Raw genomic sequence first — 26,306 nt, 5'->3', positions numbered from 1 at the left:
TATTTTTTATTCTTTTCAATTATGATTTCTGTATCTGGTTCCTAGAATTTCCTCGTATCCTCAAATTATTTAACATGCTTTTTCTGTTCTTCTCTTCTAGTTCCTTGTTAACATTTAGCTATTCAAATAGTCCAAATTCTTTTAGAATATTATTTGAGACAGACCCAGCTTCTTTTTTCAGAAATCATTAACTAATTATAAGCACAGTTTGTTGAATCCATTAAATTTATTTATTTATTTATTGTTTGAGACAGATCTCACTCTCTTGCCCAGGCTGGAGTGCAGTGGCATGATCTCGGCTCACTGCAACCTCCACCTCCTAGGTTCAAGTTGTTCTCCTGCCTTAGCCTCCTGAATAGCTGAGATTATAGGCACATGCCACAACACCTAGCTAATTTTTATATTTTTAGTAGAGACGAGGTTTCACCATGTTGTCCAGGCTGGTCTTGAACTCCTGACCTCAGGTGATCTGCCCACCTCCACCTCCCAAAGTGCTGGAATTATACAGATATGAGCCACTGCGCCTTGCCCATTCATTAATTGTTAACTTAAAATGTCACATTTATCTTAAACTAAATCATGTTAAATACTTGGGTCTGTTTCTGGAATTTTACTTCTGTTTCATTCGTTTGCCTATTCTAATGCCATTACCACAATTTTAAAAACTAAATTGTTATATAAATTTTCAATGAATAGCAATATGTATCACCAACCACTGTTCCTCTTCGAAAGTTTTCTTGATCATGCTTCCTCATCTGTTCTTTTTATAATCATTTTGTTACTTTAAAAAAAGCATAATTTCCTTTGAGATTCAGTGAGAATAGTGACAAATTTAAAAATTATTTTGGAAAAAAATTAAAATATTAGAAATTTCTCACTTAAAAACATAACTCTTTTTTACTTCTACATTTTTTCTATATCTCTAATTAAATGTTTATTTTCAATAGATCGTATGCATTTCTACTTAAGTTTACTTCAATACATTTTCTTTTTTTTTTTTTTGAGTATGATAAAAATAGGATTTTTGAAAACCACATTTCCAAATTGTTTTCACAAAATCATAGCCAAGCTATTATTATTTCTTTATATCAAGTCCTCTTTAAAAACTCTAGTAAGATTTAATAATTATTTAATAATTTTTTCTTAGGCTCATTATACAAATTATCTTATTCCTAGTATCCCAGTAGTAAATAAAGCTGAGTCCTGCCTTTTCTAATAATTTCTATACTTTTCTTCCATTTATCTTATGATTTTACACAGTCTCAACATAAAACATATTTAGAACCTTATAGTGATAGCACTGTTTACCCCAGATTTTAGTTGGAATATATAATTTTTCCTTCAGTACAATGTTGACAGATTTTAGATACATTTTTTTCTTTTCAGGCTAAGGAACTGGCACTCTTTACACAGTTTATAGCATATGTTGAATTTGATCAACTGAATTTCAGCCTCTATTAAGATGATGGTATTTTTCATTTAGTCTGTTTATTGGCAAATTACACTAAAAGGTTTCCTAATATTGTACCTTTGGTGCATTCCTGAATAATCCTATGTGTTCATGATTTATTATTCTTTTAAAATGGCGTGTGATTAGGTTCATTTTCAATTTATTTAGCATTTCTATATTTTATTAACAGGTAGGATTAATTTTTTTACTTTTTATTTTCTTCATTAGGTTTTGTTACTGGTTATGTTATCTTGCTGAGAATAATTAGGAAGACTTCTTTCTTGTTAATCCTTTGAGCAGGGTATAGGAAATCAAACATCTGTGTACACAGTTTCATCTGTTCTCCACTTTTCATACGTTATTAACTCCCTGTCTCCTTAGAGCCATTTAGTTTGAGGGTGTACCTTTGTAATAGCACTCATGAAATGGAGGGGACAGTTCCGCTCTCTAATTTTTGTTATTTTCATTTGAATCATGGTAGCTTTCCATATGTTCAGAAGCTTTTCTCTGGTCAGGTGTGGTGGCTTGCATCTGTAATCCCAGCACTTTGGGAGGCCAAGGCAGGCAAATCACATAAGGTCAGGAGTTCGAGACCAGCCTGACCAACATGGTGAAACCCCATCTCTAATAAAAAGTATAAACTTAGCTGGCATGGAAGCACATGCCTGTAATCCCAGCTACTCAGGAGGCTGAGGCAGGAGAATCACTTGAACCTGGGAGGTAGAGGTTGCGGTGAGCCGATATCGTGCCATTGCACTCCAACCTGGATAACAAGAGTGAAACTCTCTCTCAACAACAACAAAAAAAAGTAAATAAAATTTTTCTCTTTTTTCATCTTTCCAAAGTCAGTCTTATGATTAGCTACTTGAAGTTAGGTCTTTTAGGGACTTTGTGGTTCCACATTTAAATCTTCTAAATTCAGATTTAAAAATAAGTTAACCAGCAGACAAACATTTAACTTTGTTTTACTTCGGCAGTTCAGAGACCCATAGACCAATGCCGGGAATGTATTGGTGAAGAGGGGAGTAACACTGTAAGATATTCCTTCTTTGTATTTGTTGTGATAGCCCAGAATTAACTGGGACCATGTGTCTCTAACAGATGAGGGGTCTTTCCAAAGAGACTGCTACTTTTGTGCTCATATTGTGTGACTAGAAAATAGAATAAACAGCCAGGTGTGGTGACTCCCACCTGTAATCCCAGCACTTCGGAAGGCCGAGGCAGGTAGATCATTTGAGGTCAGGAGTTTGAGACCAGCTTAGACAACATGATGAAATCTGTCTCTACTAAAATATAAAAATTAGCAGTCCCAGCTACTTGGGTGGCTGAGGAAGGTGAATTACTTGAACCGGGGAGGTGGAGGTTGCCGTCAGCCGAGATCACACCACAGCACTTCAGCCTGGGCAACAGAGCAAGACTCCATCTAAAAAAAAAAAAAATTAAATTAAATTAAAATTTTTTTAAAAGAGTAGAAGAAGTATCTTCTCCCAACTATTTACCGAATTGCTTTTTCATCATCTCTTGACTATATTCAGTGTTAGGTACTGTGCTAAGTACAAGATGAAACCAGATGAATTAAGACATAATTTCTGCTCTCAGGTGACTTTAGTTAGTGTTATTCAAGGGCCTTTCACATTCTTAGTATAAAATGCATGCTCCCCCTTTGCCCTGCGCCATGATTGGAAGCTTCCTGAAGCCTCCCCAGAAGCAGAAGCCATTATGCTTCCTGAACAGCTTGCAGAACAATGAGCCAATTAAACTGCTTTTCTTTATAAATTATCCAGCCTCAGATATTTCTTTATAGCAGCAGAGGAACAGGTTAATACAGTAACTGAAGCTTACAAAAGTAGATGTTCTCTTCCAAGTCATTTAGCTAATATAAAATAGTCCCATAAATCCCGATCTTTAAACTGCTAGTCTGCTATTCTTCCCATTCTACTGCTTTTAAAAAGTTATTTGAAAATTTTGGAATCAAATCTTGTATGAAGGTTTCTCACAGTCCTTTCTATTTCTGATCTAGATCCAAAAGCCAAACCTAAAGCAATTCACACCTCTTAGATTCTTCAGAAGAATTAATCAAAGAAAAATTTTATAATACACCCAGAAAATGTGACATTACTGTAGTATTCTATAGGCAGTTCATTCTCTGACCTCAGTTTAAGCTCAGTGCATACCCTAGCACCAGGGGACTAATTGGCCATGTAATTGTTATCCTTGCTAGTAACTGCACAAGCTGTTCTTATTCATATAAGCACCTAATTCTTTTCCAAATTCTTCTTACTTCAATTTGCCTCAATAATATCCTGCAGTAGTGGATAATTGCACTTTGTGTAGAGAAGGATTTTCTTTGATCTTCTCTAAATTTAGACTCTGCTAATTTCATTTACTGTCCCCTTCTGGCTAGGCAATGGGACCAAGTAGCAAGGAACACCTAATTAGATGTCCTGTGGCATTTCATTTAGATGTCTCTGTCATATCACATGACATATAGCTCTCCTCCACTTCCCTTACTAAAGAAACTGACTCTGTCCTTGCCTGGAATCCTCCTTGTTATACTTCCTCAGTCATTCTAATTATTTCTGCTGCAATCTGATAGACCTGATGGCATTACTAAGATTCAAAAGAAGAATAAATGGAGTTAAGATTATTGACTTCAAGCATCTAGAGGGCTGTCTGGAGATGAAGGATGAGATTTATCCTAAGAAATTTAAAAATTTGCACTAGCAACTGTAGAAGTAGTTGAAAAGATGGACTTGAACTTAACGAACTGTAGAAGTTTATATGTTAAATAGTTATCCATCTAGAAAATGGTGACCTCAGAACAGAACACACTCCCCTTTATGTGATTCTTCGAAGCTGTTAAACCTTGAGGATCCATCTGTACTAGTCTTATGTCTGGGTGTTCCTGGGCATGGCATTTCTTTCAGTTTAGTTTCTTTCGTGTGAATAGATGTGATCACTGATTTGAGGGACTCTGTATAACCTTTAGTTATCTTAATTCAACAGTCATCTCAGTGGATGTTGAGCACTAAGAGCAGGATTTAGATATACGTAGGAGGAAAAGTCAAAAATGCTTTGTGATTGTCTTTGGAGAGGGAGAAAGATGTGTCAAACAAAATAATTTCCTTGTTCTTGAGGATCTCACCTTTGTGGGGAAAAACATACCTATGAAGTGTCATTTTATAATATGTTAAATATTATAATCACTTTAAAAATTAGGAAGTAGGAAAGATCAGGGAAGGCTCCCTCAGGAAGACAATGGTTGAGCTGCATTGTGACCCATGGGGTAGCCTTCATAAGCAGGGCAAGGACTTGCTGAGCTAAGGATGATGCTGATAATGATGCTACTGGAAGGAAGGCCCCATAAGTGTTAAGTTGTTCAGATCCTTGGAGTTTTGAACAAAGAACTGAACAAAACAAAATGCACAAAGTAACAAAGGAACGAAACACAGGAACAAAGCAGCAAAAGCAGGGATTTATTAAAGCAAGAAAGCACTCCATGGGGTTGGCGCGAGCTGGAGCAAGAAGCTCAAGGGACCAGTTAAAAGTTTTCTGGGTGTTAAGTACTGCTTTTGAAATCACTATTGGCTACCAATTATGTGGATGAAGGGTTTGGTCCGTGGCTAGTTAATCGCTGAGGTGAATTGGTGCCCTGTGCTGGTGAAGGGATGGCCGTCCTTCGCCCCTTGGCCTATGGCCAATCCAAGGCATTCTCCCTCTCCATCTATGGTGGAGGTGGGAAGGCTGTAGAGACAGTAGCCTTTGAGCCTTTGCTACTCTGGTGGGGTGCGGGGATATGGTTTTTTGTTTGTTTGTTTGGTCGGGGTGTGGTTTAGCTTTTGGGAGTTAGTGTTAATCGGCTTTAGGTTCCCTCCTCCAGAACCAGGAGTTTTCCTTTTGCTCCAGGTTTGGGAAGTCAGCATGAATTGACCTTAGATTCCCTGCCCCCAGACCTTGGTGTTTTTCCTTGATTTAGCTTTAGGAAGTCGGCACAAATTGGCCTTAGTTTCCCTGCTTCTGGACCCTATTCTGCTTTAATAACAAAGACAACATTTATTGAGTCATTATTATATCCAAGAAACTGTGTTAAACCAGTAAACTCATGATCTGATTTGACTTCATTTTCAGTATGAAAGAACTGAGGTTCAGAAAAGTTAAGTAACTTTTCCATGACTGCATTTCCAGTGACTCATGGAGGTAGGATTCAGACCCAAGTTTGACTCTATAAGCCTGTATCTTAGCCCTTTTGGGAAACTGCTTGAGACAGCTATACTTGAACAGATTCTTAGAAATGTGTCAGTCTTTAGTGCATGAAAACTTAAGTTTGCATTGATACATTTGTTGGGAAAAGGATAAGAGAGGGCAACAGAGAGATAAAAGAAGCAGGCACAGAGAAAGGTAAAGATGCTGGGAAAACTGGAATCAAGGAAATCTCATCTTGTAAGAAGAGGTTAGAGTTCACCCAAACTCAGTACATGCTCTAGAAAATTGAATGGATGAGGATGTGGGTAAGGAAAGTATCCACATGAAACTGGTCAGCTGATGTGAAGTTAGCCTCAGGGTGGAGACAGGCTTCATCATACTGAAAACAAACAAGGACAGAGTCATGAAAGTGACTTCAGAGGTCTCAATCTAAGCCACTCTTTCATCATTTTCCTCTCATTAAACAGAACATGGTGTGACTGCAGGAATAAAAGTTGGCCAAAATAAAGGACAATTCGTGGTAAGGTTACAGAGAGCTCAGAGACATCTGGCTCAGGTGATGAAGCCTATCAGAACATCAGTGAAACTTGAAATAAAAACTTTACAGGTAGGAACTAGGCAAATAGTTTTATCTCTTAAAGTCCCTCTGCTTTGCACTCTTGAACACTTATTTCTACCTCCTCATCTTGAGCATGAAGCAACATAGATGCTCACATGCTGTCTCTATGAAAACTTTCCACCTAAAAGCTTGCCATAGATTGGCTCCAGTTTCTATAAATCATAGTTCAGATTAACTAGAGAAAAAGAATCTGGCTGTCTATAGGTTTTTGGTACAATCAACTATCCGTTTCAGAGGCTGGAAGGGTGAAACATAGGGATAGATATGTTTGGAGTAGGTAGCATCCTAGAGGAGAAATTATTTTAACAAAGCCACATGGCTAGTGAGGAGCAAAACCCAGATTTGCTATTTTAATCAGGGTCTTTTGCATCCTTCTGAGATTTCCCAAGGGATTCTAACACTGATACAACAACATAGCGTTAAAACAGAAAAGAATAGGAAAAAAAGTGGTAATAATTTGATGCAATATTTTTCTGCTTCTTTTGACTATTTGAATTTTAAATAACTTTGCAAAAATAGTATAAAACACTCCCTATTCCCCATTCTCACTCCCTACATTCTTAGATTGGGTGTCTTGGCAAGTTTAACTTATCTGTAAGGTCTCTTCCAGAAAACAATCATGCAATGATTCTAATATAGGCAATATTGGGAGTTTTTTCTTCTAGTTACTGATATAGCATTAGTACCTGGAAAGGGCAAGAAATGTGTCCTTGGTACACAATTTGTCTAGTCTCAGTTGGTAGCCAAGCTGAGACTAGAACATAGGTATCTTAATTCCTCGTCCATTATTCATAGCCAACTTTTTGTACATAGGTTCTCATCTCATATGTCAAGTCTGGTTGACTGCTAGAGCAGCCGATACTATTTTACTGAGGAAGATTCTGAGGCCCCCATGAATTTTTAACAGAAATGAGTGCTGTAATTAATTTGTAATGTCCATATGGTGTATGTGATTTGAGGATGGTGGCAGGTAGGCTCTGGGCTTACCATCACACACTTGCCTCATCTTCTTCTTCTACCTACCTCATTCTGGCTGGGCTACTCCTCAGATAAGCATGTAAAATGTCTAGTCACATGACAATTGTCTTTTCTTCCTTTGGCTTATATTTTGATTTGTAATTTCATTCTCAAAACAGAAGATTGAATATAATTAAATTCACTTTAGCTAAATTGTTTGGAATAATTGCACAGTATCTCCATAAACATCTACCTTCCACTATCCTAATAATAATTGTTTTTCTTGAACTTTTGAAAGTACATTAGAATTTTAAAAGTACATACAGATTACTAATGGTAATAATCATCTATGTTATATAGAACTTTAATTTTTAAATCATTCCTTTTTTTTTTTTTTTTGCATTTTATGCTGAAAGGAGCCATGTAGATCAGTTACCCAATGAGAAAAATATTTTGTGTGAATTCTGTACTTTCTTCCTCTGCAAAGTTTATTTAAATTCAAATAGGCAAAATGAAAGAAAATTGTATCATATAAAATTATTGTTTTGCTTCTTAGAACAGCTATTCTAGCATGTTCTAAGCATAGGCCATTGAATCTTTATTAGAGAGAATTCCTGAGGGTACTGCTGTGTAATACCGGAGACACTGAACCACAAATGTGGAAGTCTGGGTTTTGTGTCTAATTGCGTGACTTTTAAAAAACCAAGTCCCCCTCCCCTAAGATACTTCTTATTCCAGACATATCAATCTATGTGTCTTTTAGAGGAAATTGCATTTGGGGAAAAAAATCTAACTATTGAAACCAGGTTGTATTCAAAATCACTTTCTCAGGTGAGAAAGTTAGATGCAGAGATGGCAGATAATTTTGATTTTTTGCCATAGTTCTAATGTATTGTGGCTGCTTGTGGTGCCATGTTGAGAAAGATTCTGAGGCTCCATATGAACTACTGCTTATCTATTTGTTTTGATTCTTTCTGGTCAGTTTTCCTGCAGAAGTCTTCTCAATTCCTCTTACTGGAATGTGCTTCTGCAATGTTTATGGTGGCAGATGTCTAAATCATAACAATTAATGGGTCTATAGGCTAAGATCACCATCCTACGTACTCTACTCATAATGAGAATGACCATTCCCATACTTCTCTTATTCTCTAGTTCCCGATCCAGTCAGACTCCAAATATCTATCCGTAGTGAATAATCTCAAAAAAATCCCAAAGACAGTAAAAAGTGGGTTTTCCATACTTGCCCTTCTTTGGAACTTGATGCCCATGCTAGGTGGCCCATGAAGTGTTGGAGAGGGTGCTTGGTGTAGTGAAATGACACCAGATTACAAATTAAGACACTCTTGTTTGTTCTTGTCCTCATTCAACTTGATTTCCTGTGTGCCTTTGGGAAATACACATTTATCTCCTAATGAAGGGGGTGCAGAGAAGGATCATTATTAGTTTACACAATTGAAAGGTCAGAGTGGTGACTGGCACATAGCCTCCCTGTTTTGGGAGCAGCCCACACACCTAGTGGTCTTGCTGCCATGTTTCTGCTTAAGTTTTTGTTTCATCCTCTGGTTTCTGGATTCAACACTATATAGAAAGAGACATTTCAGAACTGCAGGAAAGAAGCAAATAATTCATTTATAAAAATAGAAACCTTTAGAAGCCATTCATTTGCAGCCTTTCCCTCCCTCTCCCCCAATTAAACCATCTGTCTGCTAAGCTCCTTCATCCCACATGATTTGTCTTTAAGGGCAAAGGCAAATTACCTCCGTGTGAATACTCAGAGGCAGAGAACTGTGTGTCTTGTCAAATTCTCTCCTTGTCTCCAACCTGCCCAGAGATCTACAGATTGAATTCTTTAAACTGTATTAATACCCAAAGAAGGGAAAAACTTTTATTTCAGGTTACTCATTTTCTTTGCTGTTGTTGGAACCATCATCTGTAGACTAAGAATTGAGTGGAAGGGGGCTAAGATTTAGCTAATTATATCACCTGAACGTACACGTGAAGAAATTGAGATTCATAGATAGGAAGGATTTTCCTAAGGTCAGATAATACATTAGTGGCAGAGCTTGGACTGGAACCCAGATCCCTAAATTAGTGTCCATATAAGTTGCGTGGTCAGTCTCATTCAGTAAATAGTTTTGAACTTTTGGTTGGGGTCAGTGTTTCAAATGCCTATTGTTATAATACATCCTGAAATTAATGGCATAAACCATTATTTCACTATGCTCATTGATTTGAGTCAATAATTCAGAAAGGACACCAACAGGCCATCTTTTATCCGCACCATGACTTTACAGTTTTCATGGCCTCCACTAAGATTGCTTGAATGGCTGGAGCCTGGAACACATGTATTTGCAAGATGGATTCTTTACTCACAAATCTGGATGCTGAGCTGGGATGGCCAAGAAAGATATCAGCTTGTGGTACTTACTGAAGCACTATGTGCAGCTTTCTGGCATAGCATCCTGAGTAACTGGACAGGATTTCAGGGCTCCACGACTGAGCTTTCCCAACAAACAAGTTAGAAGGCACATAGCTTTTTATGACTAACTCTCAAAAGTCACAAAGCACTATATTTGTCAAAGCTTCACCAAATTTAGGAGCAGGGAACATAGATTCCACCTCTCAAAGCAGGACATAGTAAAGAATTTTCAGCCAGATTTCAAGCCTGCCATAGCGAGTTACCACCTAAGTCAGTGTCTTAGGTAGGGAAACCGTTAAGAAGATTCTTCCCTCCATAGTGGTAGTCTTCCCCAAAAGGAGACAAACCTAAACAAACCAAAAATGTACAAACAGAATATCATTTGATTTTGATAAGAGCAATAAGGAAATACATGGGATGATGTGATCAATGTTTAACAAGGCAGAGTAGAAAACGATGAGTGAAACATGAAAAGATCAAGAAATGGCTTTTCTAAGGAGGTGATATTTAAGCTGAGACTTCAAGGATGGGAATGACTCAACCAAGTAAAGCCAAGAAAAATCGCTGTAGATAGAGAGAAAAGTGCAAAGTTTTACATGGTTCAAGAATAAACTTAAGTAAAAGAATGGAAAGAGGCCAGTGTGGCTGGAACAGAAGTGCTGGGAAAGTGTGGAAGAAAATGAGGTTGCAAAGGTGGGTGGCAGGTTACATAGGACCCTCTGCGTTCTGATAAGAAAGGCAGCCTCTGACCCATGTGTGACAGGGAATCATTAAAAGATTTTCAAAATATCTCTGTGACATGAATATGAACAATTAGTGTGGCAATAGTGGTAGTAGGAGACCATTTGGGTAGATATGGTGATGTCTCAGGCAAGAAATGCAGGATACTTGGGCTAAGATTGTGTTCAAGGAAAATAGACAAAAAAACAGAATATCTTGGAGATAAATAAAGTTTCTAATTATTTTGAAGTGATAAATAATAAAGAGCCAAAAATAACTTCTGGAATTTTGGCCTGACCATTTGGTTTGGGTCAGTGTTGCTGTCCTCTACCAAAATAGTTCCATCTTCCATGTTATCACTAATCAATCGTTCTTTCAGGTGCAGGAAAGACTATTATCTCAAACCTGCTTAAACAAATTATCCTTATGTCTATAACTGAAAGTTCAGATGCAGTTTATACTCAATGACGTTACCATTAACTCATTTTTTCCCCAGTCTCCATTCTGCCTTCCTCAGGTATTTATTTCATTACAAAACTGATAATAATCTTATGGTGACAGTATAGCTGTTAATAATATTTGGGGAAATATAAATAGCTTGTTGTTTACCTCCAGCAGAAAAGAGATAAGATAAATTCACAGACTGAGATAGAAGCCATTCCCCCAAGCAGAGTCAGACCTTCCATTTGGACCAAACAAGATCACCTCTGAATCAGTATAAGTCAACCCACAAGACAATGGAGGGATGATTTGGACCTATGGGCATCTGTACGTGGAACAGGTGATAAGGCCATCTTCCCTTGAGGCATATAGGAGAAGTATAGCAACCTGAATATGTGTAGAGCTCTGTAAAGAATAAAGAAAGGCAGGTGTAGTGGCTTACACCTGTAATTCCAGCACCGTGGGAGGCCGGGGTGGGAAGATGGCCTGAGGCAAGGAGTTTGAGAACAGACTGGCCAACATGGCAAAACTCTGCCTCTACTAAAAAAATACAAGAATTAGCTGGGCATAGTGGTGCATGCCTGTAATCCCAGCAACTCAGGAAGCTGAGGCATGAGAATCCCTTGAACCTGGGAAACAGAGATTGCAGTGAGTCTAGACAGTACCACTGCATTCCAGTCTGGGTGACGGAGTGAGTCTCTCTCAAAAAATAAATAATAAAAATAAAGAAGATAAGTGGATTGTGGGTGCTTAATTAAAACAATTAAGAATTCTTACCTAGCCACATCAGGATCTAGAGAGAATTATCTTTTTTTCACACACACAAAAAATTACTCTGCTGTAAAAATTTCAGGTGTTTTTGAAATGGGTTGGAAGGATACAGACCAAACTCTTGATACTGGTCACCTGTGAAGAGTGGCGAAGGGAAAGTAATGAGTATGGGAGGTGGGGTGGGTATCAGTTAAAGGTGACTTGAGCTTTTTATATAAGCATCCACTTCTCTTTAAAAGGAGTTTTAAGTAAATATAAGAAGATACTGATTGATTCTGGATTGTGGTATATGGATATCTTGTCTTATTTTTTGTACTTTTCTCTATTTTTTAAAATTTCTCAAAATAAAAATGGGAGTGAGGATGGGAATGCTGTATCTGTAGAAGTCATGTTATACTGGATTCATTTCCAATCAAATACTAAATATTTTATAGAACATATGTCTAAAATTTTATCACGGATGAGAGAATGGTCTTGCTCTTTAATATGAAATTAATCTATTTTATTAAAATTTAAAAGGACAGAAAAACAAATTTCAGGTGTTGTGATTGGCCAGACATCATTTTGATGAGAGACAGTTTGCTGATAGTCAAGCAATTTATAGTCAGAATCTCACCTTAGATAGCCCACTTTATTTCCTCCCAAGAAGCCCAGTGCAGTGGAAAGCAATGTGTTCTAACAGAAAAGGTGTGGTCTTCCAGGAACCTCTTCTGGACTCATACAGGATCAAGCAGTAGAAGATAAAGTTGGAGGATATGAATGTAGCACTGGGCCAGTCAATGCTCAGAAGACATTATGCTCTAAGGTGATATTTATGTATTAAAATGTTGTTCAAGGAGAAAAAAAGTCCACAAGTTTTCTAAAATGCCATGAGAATTGCCTTTCAATTTTTTCAGAATGTCTATCAATACTTGTTCCTATCATCAATGGAGTCTAAATTAGTATATTTTTGTGAATCAAACAAAAGCTCTCAGAAGGAGAAACTCTGGTAGAAGGAGGTAGTCATTTCTTTATATTTACCTTGTAAGCTTTTACAACTCCCCGATGCTCCTTCAACAGCCTCATTCTCTGTTTTCCAATATGTTCCACTGATGAAATTATTCATGTGGGGTCAGTGTTATTTCTTTGCTTACTGAAGTCATTTATTCATAATCAAGGCACTCTGGTAGTGCTAAAGAATCATGGGTTTGAAGTCAGTCTTGAATCTGAAGTGTATCTCATTTACTGTGGAATAGGGCCATCACTTTACACTCTGAGCCTCAGTTTTCCTATCAGAACCTCAATATCCCCACCTTTAATTTTGTCCACCTCTAGAACTATGTGCAGTAAAATAAAATGGCATTTATAAGGCACATGACAAAATACATAGAACACAGCAAGTAATAAGAAAGTAGTAGTTAGAAGATAAAGATGGCAGTGAAGAATGAAGGTGAGAGGCCCAAGGATACAGTAAAAAATTCAAAGGGGAAGTTTGGTGACAATTTCAGCAGTCTAATAGATCTTTTTAAACTTCCCAGAACATGGCTCTGCTCATTTCTTAAAGGAGACAATGCATTTTTAATAAAGCAATTTTACTTAATTATGTAATTAAAGCAACACTGACTGTAAGGCACCCTGTGGATTTCAGTACAATTATTTAAGAGAAAGCAGTTGCAGTACCACAGTAAATGTATGCAGCAATTTTAAGACTCACCACAACTTCAGAAATAGTGAAAATTTAGAAAAACACGGTTTTATAGAGTTGAAAAAATTATTTGAGTGTGAGATATGGGTAAGTATTGTTATTAAAAGTAATACATTACTTTTAGTATATCACATGAGAGTATTTGAGAACCATTATGATTCCACTGGTAAGTCTAGGCAGTACTGTTCTTTTGGCACTCCTAGTTAAAGAGAAAAATTTGTCTATTTGAAGTTGCATGTTCATGAAATTTTATAAGAATATATTATTATTTTGTGCCAAATGATTTTTTTTTGAGAACCTCACATTCATAACCACATTTAATCTGAGAACCAATGCTGCAAAAAAAAAAAAAAAAAAAAAAAAAAAAGATTACTAATACCATACCATTTGTAGAAGACAAAGCAGAATTGGCTAATGCCTCTGGACTAGTGGTGGCAGAGGCTACACACTGGAATCTAGGTTTATCTGACCGAGAAGGCTGCACTCACAGCCTTTGCTAAATCCTCTCTTCATAGTTTGTGTTGCTTTAGAATAGTTAAATTATTCACCTCTTTCATCATGGGGACTGGGAAGGACCCATACAGCTCAAACGAGCCAACCACCCAATCCCAGGGCTCCATACCCCAGTTACTTTTACCAGTTACCTCTGACAGCTGTAATTAACATATACCCTGAGGCAGGGTTGGGAAGGGCAGAGGTAATTTCTGCACTGTTGGCTTGCTGTGGATAAAGTAATTGCCCATATTTAAGCTTTCAGAAGGAGGGCATCCCTTGAGAAATGAGAGTTAGAGGGAGAGTGTGGTAGAAGGGAGATTGGGCATGGTAAAGAAAAAGGAAAGGTTTAATTATAGGACATGCTGCTAGTTTGGAGCTGTGACAATATGCTGATTTTCTTCTTGCTTCTCACTAGGTTTATGAAGTTTGTGTTAAGCATCAACAAAAATCTAGCCATTTCTAGATTTAGTTGAAAGAGATAAAAGAGGAGTGGAAGAGTCCAGACATGACACCTAGGAAGGAAACTGAGTGTCTATCTATCTATCTATCTATCTCTCTATATATTTTATAAAAGTGGTGGTCAATCTTGGGGTTTTATTTGAGACTAGGAAAGTCAGATAAGAGTTAACTAAGGTCCTTGACCTGAGATGTAATGGAAAACAGTGCAGGAATTGATTAGTGATGGTAGGGGCAAGGAAGGTATACAATACAATACTTGTATTAATATCACTTATTTACCTGACTGGATCTTTAAATAGCAACTTACATCATTCCCATACCTAATTAAATGTAACATAGAATAGCATAGCTAAGCCTGGTTTATGAAAAGAAGAGCTCATAATTAGTGGGCAAGGGAGGATAACTGAATTAAGGGAATAGTAGTCTCTAGAGAAATATGAAATGCATGCACAAAAATGCAAAGAATTGTTCTGGCCACTCGGGAAGCCAGTTGGTGGCCTGGATCTCTTAAGAGAAGGTCCACATTTTCAAATTATATGAGACTGAAAAAACAAGTTAATTTGTACTCCCTTTTAATTTTAGGTCTCTAAAGATACAAAACATGTCTATGTTACAATCTCGACTTCCCCAAAGTATTCCAGGCACTCAGCCAGCTTTAGTACAGTGATGGAAATTTGCTGACTGTCCTAATTAAATTAATAGTTGATGAATGTATTAAGCATGTTAATTAGGTTCTGCTTGTATGAAATCTGGCTGTTAATTGGCTGGAAATTTGAAAAAGAGCAAGATACGTTTTTACAAGCCTGTCAGAGAAAAACAAGTAAATATAAACTACTGGGGAAAGTTTTGGAAATATATAGTGTAGCATAAATTTCAACTTAAAAATATTTCCTCGAAAGCTTATAGATTATGTCTTAAAGAAAAAATAGATCTTTTATTGACAAATTCACCAGTTTTCAGCTCTGGCTGCTATACCCTGAGAAGGAGGGTAGAATGTGTTATAACTCTATTAGGAGTTACAACATGGCTTAGGAGAAATCTAGTTATAGTGGTCGAAGCTTTCAAACAAAATGGAAAACTGAATGACAATATATGGAGTATAGAAAAGCAAAGCTGCTTTTGTTGGTAGAGTGAGAAAGTGGAAGATACAGAGTCTTGCCCAACAGATTCCTTCTTACCATTTAGGGCCTTTGTGCAGAATATTTGAAATCTCTGATCTTATCCAACTCTTTCACTGTGTAAGAAGATGGGCTTAGTGGACTGGGCGCAGTGGCTCAAGCCTGTAATCCCAGCACTTTGGGAGGCCGAGGTGGGTGGATCACAAGGTCAGGAGTTTGAAAGCAGCCTGACCAACATGGTGAAACCTCATTTCTACTAAAAATACAAAAATTAGCTGGGTATGGTGGCACACACCTGTAATCCCAGCTACTCAGGAGGCTGAGGCAGGAGAATTGCCTGAACCTGGGAGGCAGAGGTTGCAGTGAGCCAAGATTGTGCCACTGTACTCTAGCCTGCGTGACAGAGTGAGACTTCGTCTCAAAAAAAAAAAAAAAAAAGGAGAAGATGGGCTTAGTGACTTTCTCAAGTCCATGTATTTAGATAGTTACTGAGTTAAAGCCTCTACCTAGGCATTCTGACTCCTAACTCAATGCTTTAAGGCAGAACTCTTGTCCAGATAGTTGTATTGTGGTATTCCTATAATCTATGGTTTTTATCTTAATTTCGATCAATGAGGTTTTCTCTTCTCTTTAGATTTTGTTTCATAACTCATTTTACTTTAGAATCGAATGTTTGAATATTCTAAGACTCAAAAGCATTCACAATTGGAAATCTTAAAACACAATTTATGAGATTTATTAGATTACCTGCTATCTTTTTATCTTCTAGACTATAGGATCCTTGAGGACAGACTCTCAGTGTCTAGTACATTGAAGTTTGTTAATTAGCATGTTATTAGGATAGCTGAATGTGCAATAATAACCTGGAACATGTATTCATAGAAACTCTGTAAGAAAGCACAAACTTGTAAGATAATCACACATCAATATCATTGGTCCCAACGTTTCATGAAATATTTAAACAGCAGGAACACCTATTTGTCACAGTGTTAATTTGGTTCATTTCCTATGACTGTTCTTCTCAGATAGCTTTTTCTATGAATATGTCTTTTCCAAATTAATTTGTACAAGTTTCTTATTGTACTATCATGTGTACTCTATCATATTATTATCAGATACATTCAATATATTTAACAAACTAGAATATAGCACAGACCCTAATGAATCAAAACAGATAACCAACTATGAAGAATGCTATGGTCAAATCTATATCTACTAGCTGCAGACTCAGCCAGCAGGTATAGATTTGGCCAAAGCAAAATTTTTGCATGGCTGAGGGTAGAGGGTGAGCTCCCACGTGCAGCCTTTTTTCTTCCTCTGTTAATCTCCACTTGATTTGCAAGTCTCTTTATCTCGCTATCCACAATCTGGTCTACCACACTTTACTGAAAGTAGTTATCTTACTGAAGACTCTGTGACAAAGATAAATGAAGATTTTATAGTACACAGAATTTCACTTTCCAAATATACATAACATGCCCAGGCATTAGTTCAACAAATGGTTATTGAACACCTACCATTTGCTAGAATGTCTCTTCTTCCCAGTAACTCTTTTTGTCTTTTCTGTCTCTAGGTCTCGTAATCTCCCTTTTACCCTTCCCTTTGAGAAGCTACAAGCACCAGCCTCCTTCCAGGATGTTCCTCCCAGACTCTCTGTGTCCGTGCTTCTCTATACAGAGTAATTAACTCTGTCACAGCTTAGCTATACCCCTCACTTAATTCATACTTCAAATCTGAGGGCATTTGCAGAAATATGATTTGAGCCCATGAAACAAATGCCCCCCCCCAATTGTTAGGAGTCAGTCTCCTTAGACACTGGAAGGAAAAAACATATTTTTCTGCCAGAAGATACTAATTTTTAAGGGTTCTATTAACTATTCATTGAAGTATACATAAAGTTATATATAATGAGTGGAAATCATGGAGAAATAAGGTGACTCAACAATCTTTTCTTCCATTCTTAAAATATGTACTAAGATATATACAATGTTTGATTTCAATTTTGCTCCATGGAGAGCATTCATTCTGCCATCTCTATGCATCAGTGTTTATAGCATCCCTCTCACATGTGAGGGGCTATGGATATGGAAGATAATAAGGTAAAGCACTCACTGTTCGGTGGAGGAGATGGGCAATGGGATGATGTGATCAGAACTAGGAGAAAGGAATGTCCAGTGTATGTTGGGGGAACATGTGGGAGGGTCACTCGGGGCACTCTGGGCAAGGGAAATGGGCTGGGAACAGCCAGGGAAACTTCCACAGAGGACAGAATGCTTGAAAGAAGTTTGAAGAAATGAGTAGAAACTACCCCCCTCAAATGAAGGGTAGCACATTGCAGGTAGTTGAAACGGATTGCTTATAAACAAAAAAGATCATAGCACTTCAGAGCACAGCAGGATCTCAATACAGTAAGATTGCAGAGGCTCCTGGAGAATAAAGGATGCTAAGGGAAACAAGAGCCAGCTCAAGGCAGGCTTTGTTTTGTTTGATTTTTGTAAGTTTTATTTTTATAAAATTGCAAACTTAAAAATCATCAGAATACTACAAAGAACTATTATTTTTATTTTGCCCCATTACTCTCCGAAGGATTCACACCCCTGCTCTCTTGCTCACTCTCTCGCTTGCTGTCTTTTTCTGTAATTCCATTTTCTGACCCTTCAAAAATAAGTTGCTGATATGCTGTCCCTTTAACATGTCATACACTTAACTGTGTTATTTCCTGAGAGTAAGAAAATTCTCTTATTATGTAACCATGGTGCAGTGATTGAAATAAATAAAAAAAAATAACACTGATGCAATGTTTTTATTTAATCTGTACTTTGTACTCATATTTTGCCACTGACCCAATAATGTCATTTGGTACATATTGGGTTTTCATCTTTCCCTCGGTACAATATTCAATCTAGACACACCCATTGTATACAGCTATAGGTACCTTTAGATTTCTTTAATTTAGAACAGTTTCTCAGCTCTTCTTTGTCCTTCATTTCTTGACATTTTTGGAGAGTACAATATACTTATTTTATGGAATGTCTCTCACTTTGGGTTTGTTAAATGTTTTCTTATGATTGGATTCATATTTTGCATTTTTGGCAGGAATATCATATAAGTGATACTGTGTCCTTCTTGGACCATTTTTGTTTTTGAAATTTCAAAATATTTATTGAACAAAAGAATAAACATAAGCCCCAAAGGAAACATGACAAACTTTATACGTAAAATGTAATTTTCCCCTAACTAATATAATTGCTTTCTGCTCATGGTTTACAAAATGACTGACGTTTCCCTCCTATCCCTTTGTACCTATGTGTATCTAGCAGAAATATTCTTACCTCTGGCTATGGGCACACAGAAACTTGCCATCGATGATGATGTTCAAATGTTGTACTGGCACTGTCTGGATTGATCACAGGACAGATACTCAGGAAGCTCTGATCATCTTGAGTTTCATGATTATGAGAAAAAAATGGACACAGTGGCTCTATAAGAGGAATGTTGTTGAACGTGTAGATATGGCACCCATCACTAACATTATAATTGGAAATGGACCCCATACCTACCTCCAGGAAAATCCCCACTCTGTGCGATTGGGTCCTCACCCAGAGAAAAGTCAAAGGCATAGTGCTGGCGGCAAAGATCTTTCCTTTTCTGGAACCCACAGTCCAGAAGCCGAGTTCTGAAGAAAGGACAACGTTCCCCTGTAGATTCACAGATTCTATACAAATGCCCACATCCCATACTTTGCTGGCGCCCACATCCACTTCCCAGTAATGGTGGCCGGAAGTTAAGTGAGAGGTCCCCAGGACACACAGTGTGTAGTTGAACCTCTCAGCTTGCTCTTTCCTATTCTGTCTGAAATCCCATCAGACACTCCTCAGGTCTTCAGAAATGATAAGATGCTTGTTGGCTGTGTCCATATCCAAGGTCATATCCACTTGAAACTTCTTCATCCTTGGCTTCATCGTTAGAATAGATTTCAGCTTGGGGTCTAGTTCCTTGATGTTGGAAATCAGTGCCCTCAGCTTGAACTTGGGCTTGATGTCATTCTTCTGAGAGGCCACAGTACATAAGGGGCACAGTACACCTTCCCCATGGGGCTCCTTCTGCAGTGAATTGATGCACATTGGAGGCAGCAGGCATATCCACATTTCAGTTGCACGGGTTCTTCAAGATCATTTAGACAGACAGGACATCTGATTACTTGTTTCCAAGTGTTCAGCCATGGCAAATGTCTTTCCTTCCTGAGTTTCCTTTCCTGACCTCTAGCTGCTTCTGCCGACAGCTCAGATAACTTCTTTTCACCTTTATTTTAGGCTCAGGGATACATGTGTAGGTTTGTTATGTAGGTAAATTTTGTGTTGCAGGATTTTGGTATACAGATTATTTCTTCATCCATGTAATTAGCATAGTACCAGATAGGTAGTTTTTTTATCCTTATGCCCCTCCTATCCTCCATCCCTCAAGCAGGCCTCAGCATCTGTTGCTCCCTTCTTTGTATGCATATGTACTCAATATTTAGTTTCCACTTATGTGAACGTGTGGTATTTGGCTTTTGTTTTCTGTTTAGTTTGCCTGAGATAACAGACACCAGCTCCATCCATGTTGCTGCAAAGGACATGAACTCATTCTTTTTCTGGCTGCATAGTATTCCATGGTGTATATGTACCATATTTTCTTTATCCAGCCTATCACTGATGAGCATTTAGGTTGATTCCATGTCTTTACTATTGTGAATATTGCTGCAATGAACATACAGGTGCATGTGTGTTTATAATAGAATAATTTATAGTCCTTTGGATATATACTCAATAATAAGATTGCTGGGTCAAATGGCAATTCTGTTTTAAGTTCTTTGAGAAATTGACAAACTCCTCTTCACAGTGGCTGAACTAATTAACACTGGCATCAGCAGTGCATCAGCATTCCTTTTTCTCCACAACCTCATCAGCAACTGTTACTATTTGACTTTTTAATAATTAGCTATTTTGACTGGTGTGAGATGGCATCTCATTATGGTTTGGATTTGTATTTCTCTAATGATTGTATTTGGATTTGTATTTTGATTGTATTTGGATTGTATTTGGATTTGTATTTCTCTAATGATGTGGAGCATTTTTTTCATATACTTGTAGCCTGCATATATGCTTTTTTTTGAAAAGCATCTGTTCATATCTTTTACCTACTTTTTAAATTTTTTTTTGCTTGTAATTTTTTTACTATCCTTATAGATTCTGGATATTAGACCTTTGCAAGTTTGTAGTTTGCAAATATTTTCTTCCATTTTGTAGGTTGTTTACTCTGTTGACAGTTTCCTTTGCTGTCCAGAAGTTCTTTAATTAGATCTCATTTGTCAATTTTTGTTTCTGTTGCAATTGCTATTGGCATTCTTCATTTGCAAGGTCCCATGTCCAGAAGCAGAATGGCATTTCCTAGGTTATCTTTCCAGGGTTTTGTTTGTTTGCTTTGTTTGTTTTGAGACCAAGTCTCGCTCTGTCACCAGGCTGGAGTGTAGTGGCGCAATCACAGCTCACTGCAACCTCTTCTTCCAGGATTCAAGCAATTCTCCTGCCTCAGCCTCTGGAGTAGCTGGCACTACAGGTGCATGCCACCACACCCAGCTAATTTTTGTATTTTTAGTAAAGACAGGGTTTCACCATGTTGGCCAGGATGGTCTCAATCTCTTGACGTCGTGATCCGCCCACCTCAGCCTCACAAAATGCTGAGATTACAGGCATGACTCACCACTCCCAGCCCCAGGGCTTTTATAGTTGTAGGTTTTACATTGAGTCTTTAATCCATCTTGAGTTGATTTTCAAATGTGGTATAAGGAAAGGGTTCAATTTAATCTTTTGCATATGGCTAGTCAAGCATCTCAACACCATTAATTAAATAAGGAGTCCTTTCCCCATTGCTTGTTTTTGTTGGTTTTGTCAGAGACCAGATGATTATAGCTGTGCAGCATTATTTCTGGGCTCTGTTCTCTTGGCCTATGTGTCTTTTTTTGTACCAGTATTATGCTGTTTTGATTACCATAGCCTTGTAGTATAGTTTGAAGTTGAGTAATGTGATGCCTCCAGTTTTGTTCTTTTTACTTAAGATTATGTTGGCTATTCAGGTTGTTTTATGTGTTTCCATATGAATTTTTTTTTTTTTTTTTTTTTTTTTTTTTGAGTCAGAATCTTGCTTGGTTACACAGGCTGGAATGCAGTGGCATGGTCTCAATCACCGCAACCTCCATCTCCCAGTTTCAAACAATTCTCCTCCCTCAGCCCATTAGTAGCTGGGATTACAAGTGTGTAACATCACACCTGGCTAATGTTTGTATTTTAGTAGAGATGAGGTTTCTCCGTGTTGGCCAGGCTGATCTTGTACTCCTGACCTCAAGTGATGTCTGCCTGACTCGGCCTCCCAAAGTGCTGGGATTACAGGCATGAGCCATCTGTAATCCCAGGTGTAATCCCACCTGTAATCTCAGCCACCTGTAAAATTACAGGCATGCCCAGCCGTCATATTAATTTAAAAATTGTTTTTTTTTCTAACTCTCTGAAGAAAGTCACTGGTAGTATGATAAGAACAGTGTTGAAGCTGTAAATTGCTTTGGGCAGTGTGGCCATTTCAACAATAATAATATTCTTCTTCATGAGCATGGAATGTTTTTCCATTTGTTTGTGTCATCTCTGATTTCTCTGAGCAATGTTTTTTAATTCTCGTTGTAAAGATCTTTTACCTCTCTGGTTAGCTGTATTCCCAGATATTCTTTTTGTTGGTATTGTGAATGAGATTGAATTCTTGATTTGAGTCTCAGTTGGATGTTGTTGGTCTACAGCAATAATATTGATTTTTGTACTTTAATTTTGTATCCTGTAACTTTGCTGAAGTGTTTATCAGATCAAGAAACTTTTGGGCAGAGACTATGGGGTTACTAGGTATAGAATCGTGTCATCTGCAAACAGGGATAGTTTGACTTCCTCTCTTTCTATTTGGATGCTTTTTACGTCTTTCTCTTGCCTGATTGCTCTGGTTAGGACTTCTACTACTACGTTGAATAGGAAAGGTGAGAGAGGGCATCCTTGTCTTTTTCCAGTTTTCAAAGTGAATGTTTCCGGCTTTGCCCATTTAATATGATATTGACTATGGATTTTTTACAGATGGGTCTTAATATTTTGAAGTATATTCTCTAATGCCCAGTTTGTTGAGGGTTTTTGACATGGGGACATGTCAAAAGACTTTTCTGAATCTATTGAGATGATCATGTGGTTTTTGTTGTTAGTTCTATTTATGTGATGAATCACATGTATTGATTTGTATATGTTGAACCAACCTTGATTCCCAGGGATAAAGTCTACTTGATCGTAGCAGAATAGCTTTTTGATATGTTGCTGGATTCAGTTTGCTAGTATTTTGTTGAGAGTTTTTGCATCTATGTTCGTCAAGGATATCGGCCTGAAGTTTTCTCTTTTTTGTTGTTGCCAGGTTTTTGAATCAAGTCTCTGCCAGGTTTTTGAATCAAGATGATGCTGGCCTCACAGAATGAGTTAGGGAGGAGTCCCTCCTTCTCAATTTTTTAGAAAAGTTTTCATAGGAATGGGACTAGCTATTCTTTATCCATCTGGTGGAATTTGGCTGTGAATCCGTCTGGTTCTGGGTTTTTTCTGTTGTTAGGCTTTTTGTTACTGATTCAATTTCAGAACTCATTATTAGTCTGATTAGGGATTCAATTTCCTCCTGATTCAATCTTAGGAGGTTGTATGTTTCCAGGAATTTACCCATTTCCTCTAGGTTTTCTAGCTTATGTGTATAGTGATGTTCATAGTAGTTTCACGTTCTTTTTTTTTTTTTTTTAAATTTCTGCGGGGTCAGTGGTAACACTCTCTTTTTTATCTGATTGTTTTTATTTGGATTTTGTCTTGTTTATTTCTTTATTAGTCTAGCCATCTACCTAACTATTTCAAAGAACTAATTTCTAGATTAATTAATCTTTTGTATGGTTTCTTGTGTCTGTTGCCTTCAGTTCATCTCTGATTTTGGTTATTATTACTTTTTTATCTTTTATCTCCTTTGGGGTTGGTTAGTTCTTGTTCTCTGGTTCTTCTATTTTCAATGTTAGATTGTTAATTTGAGATATTTCTAACTTTTGATGTAATCATTTAGTGCTGTAAACTTCCCTCTTAACACTGCTTTAGCTGTGTCCCAGAGATTCTGGTATGTTATATCTATTTTCTCATTAGTTTAAAAATATTACTTGATTTCTGCTTAATTTAATTATTTACCCACAATTCATTCAGGAGCAGATTATTAAATTTTTATGCAAATTTATGATTTTGAGTGATTTTCTTAGCATCGATTTCTATTTTTATTGTGCTGTGGTTTGTGCATGTGGTTGGTATGATTTCTTTAATTTGCTGGGGATTGTTTTATGACAAATTGTGTGGTCAATTTTAGAGTATGAGCCATATGCAGATGAGAAGAATGTATGTTCTGTTGTTTGGGGGTGGAGAGTTCTGTAGATGTCTGTTAGGTCCATTAGGTCAAGTGTTAAGTTCAGGTCCTGAATGTCTTTGTTAGTTTTCTGCATTGATAATCTGTCTAATATTGTCAGTGGGGTGTTAAAGTCTCTCACTAGTTCTGTGTGATTATCTAGGTCTCTTTGTAGGTCTCTGAGGACTTGCTTTATGAATCTGGGTGCTCTTGTGTTGTGTGTGTATATATTTAGGATAGTTAGGCCTTTTTGTTTAATCAAGCCCTTTACCATTATTTAATGCCCTACTTTGTCCATTTTGATCTTTGTTCGTTTAAAATCTGTTTTGTTAGAATAGCAGCCTCTGCTTTTTTCTGTTTTCTGTTTGCTTGGTAGATTTTTTTTCTATCCATTGCTTTGAACCTATGAGTGTCACTGCATATGAGATGGGTCACTCAAAAACAGAATACCATTGAGTCTTCCTTTTTTAACCAACTCGCCACTCTGTGCCTTTTAATTGGGGCATTTAGTCCACGTACATTCAAGGTTAGTATTGGTATGTACAGATTTTATCCTGTCATCATGTTGTTAGCTGGTTATTACGTAGATTTGTGTAGTTGTGTCACTGGTCTGTGTATTTAAGAATTTTGTAGCAGCCAGCAACATTCTTTCCTTTCCATATTTAGCATTCCTTTACAGATTTCTTGCAAGGCAGGTCTGGAGGTGATGAATTTCCTTAGAATTTGCCTGTCTAAAAAGGATTGGCAGGGTATTGAATTCTTGGCTGGAAATTCTTTAAGAATGTTGAATATAGTTCCTCAGTCTCTTTTGGCTTGTAGGGTTTCTGCTAAAAGGTCTGCTGTTAGCCTGATGTAGTTCCTTTTGCAGATTACCTGCCCCTTCTCTCTAGCTACCTTTAACACTTTTTTCTTTCATTTCAACCTTGGAGAATCTAATGACTATGTGACTTGGGAATGGTTTTCTTGTGCAGTAATTCACAGGGATTCTCTCAATTTTCTGAATTTGAAGGTTAGCCTTTCTAGCAAGGTTAAGTATAATTTCATGGGCGATATACTGAAATATGTTTTCCAACCTGCTTGCTTGCTTTCTCTTTCTCTCTTTCAGAGTTGACAATGAGTTGTAGATTTGGTCTCTTTTCATGATTCCATATTTCTCAGAGGTTTTGTTCATTCTTCCTTATTATTTTTCTTTATTTTTAACTGAGTTATTTTGGAGAGCCAGACTTCAAGCTCTGAGATTTTTTTCCTCAGCTTGGTCAATTCTGCTGTTAATACTTGTAATTATGGTGTGAGATTCTTAAGGTGAGTATTTCAGCTCTATCAGATCAGTTTGACTCTTTCTTAAAATGACCATTTTGTCTTTTTATCTCCTGTATCATTTTACTGTATTCCTTAAAATCCTTGGACTGTGTTTCAACTTTCTCGTGAATCTCAATGATCTTCATTCCTACTCATATTCATTCCTACTCATATTTGTCATTTCAGCCTGGTTGAAAACCATTGCTAGTCATCTAGTGTGGTCATTTGAAGGGAAGAAGAAACTCTGGCTTGTTGAATTGCCAGAGTTCTTGTGCTAGTTCTTTCTCATTTTTGTGGACTAATATACCTTCAGTCTTTTAAGTCGCTGTCCTAGATGGGCTTATTTTTCTCTTATCACCTTTGATGTTCTTGGGGATTTGATTATGGTATAAGGTGGGCTCATTTGACTGGCTTCTTTTCTAGGAGATTTTACTGGGCCAAAGCTCAGCTTAGGGCTCCTGGGCTATGTGCTCTAATTCCAGGGGAGCTAGTGATCAGGCCCCCCACTTTGTTCTCTGGCCCCTTGTGGTTATTAAACTGCTATGCTCGAGGGACCAAGGTATTCCTGGTCCACTGGCCACACCACTTTCATGAGGGGTGGGTGGTATCAGCCAAAGTGCTTCTTCAGGCAGTGATGGAAGGATCTTCACTGGCTTGCACATGCCAGCAGCAGTGGGAGGGCAGCAGGGTGCACACTCATAAGTGTGCTAGCCTCCATGTGGACATTTGTAGTGATGGTGGTGGCAGCATGGCACAGGAACGATAACTTTTTATTGGTGATTTTAACTCTGATCACTTGGTTGAGGTGGTGTCAGCCAGGTCTATTTATTGTAAAGTTACTTTTTGACTTTGTAACTAATAAGAAATTTTGAGGGAGATACTTTGAGTCTATGTCATTCTAGTTCAGTTCTTTTTATAAAACTTTTACCCAATAGTTTTACATCTCTGAGTTTTGTCTAAATAAATTATTAGTATGATGGTTGAAATTCTAATCTTTTCTTCTCAATTTAATAATTGCCATTTGATTGTAAAGAAGGGATTAGCTTCCTCCTGTACTTACCTATATGTTCATTTATTATCAGTGTGGAATCATGGATTCTTATTTTAGGTAACAGGTATTATTTATTTCTGTCATTATTTATTTTGAGGCTCTAATTGGCCAGCAGAGTCCCTCCAAATTATCTATTACCTTT

At 37.4% G+C, this 26,306-nt stretch overlaps 1 long non-coding RNA gene and 1 pseudogene across 1 annotated transcript in view; one reads left to right on the top strand and one right to left on the bottom strand.

Annotated features, from left to right (window-relative positions):
- The window catches only part of LOC135270610 (uncharacterized), a 372,604-nt gene that overhangs the window by 65,618 nt on the left and 280,680 nt on the right, over positions 1-26,306 (top strand). The window lies entirely within an intron of this gene.
- The window catches only part of LOC105715333 (ret finger protein-like 4A), a 44,794-nt pseudogene continuing 37,162 nt past the window's right edge, over positions 18,675-26,306 (bottom strand).

Source organism: Aotus nancymaae, unplaced genomic scaffold, assembly GCF_030222135.1.
Source record: "Aotus nancymaae isolate 86718 unplaced genomic scaffold, 86718_ANA_hifiasm-v0.15.2.pri h1tg000064l_1, whole genome shotgun sequence".
Taxonomy (NCBI): domain Eukaryota; kingdom Metazoa; phylum Chordata; class Mammalia; order Primates; family Aotidae; genus Aotus; species Aotus nancymaae.
This window is presented reverse-complemented; position numbering and strand designations above follow the sequence as displayed.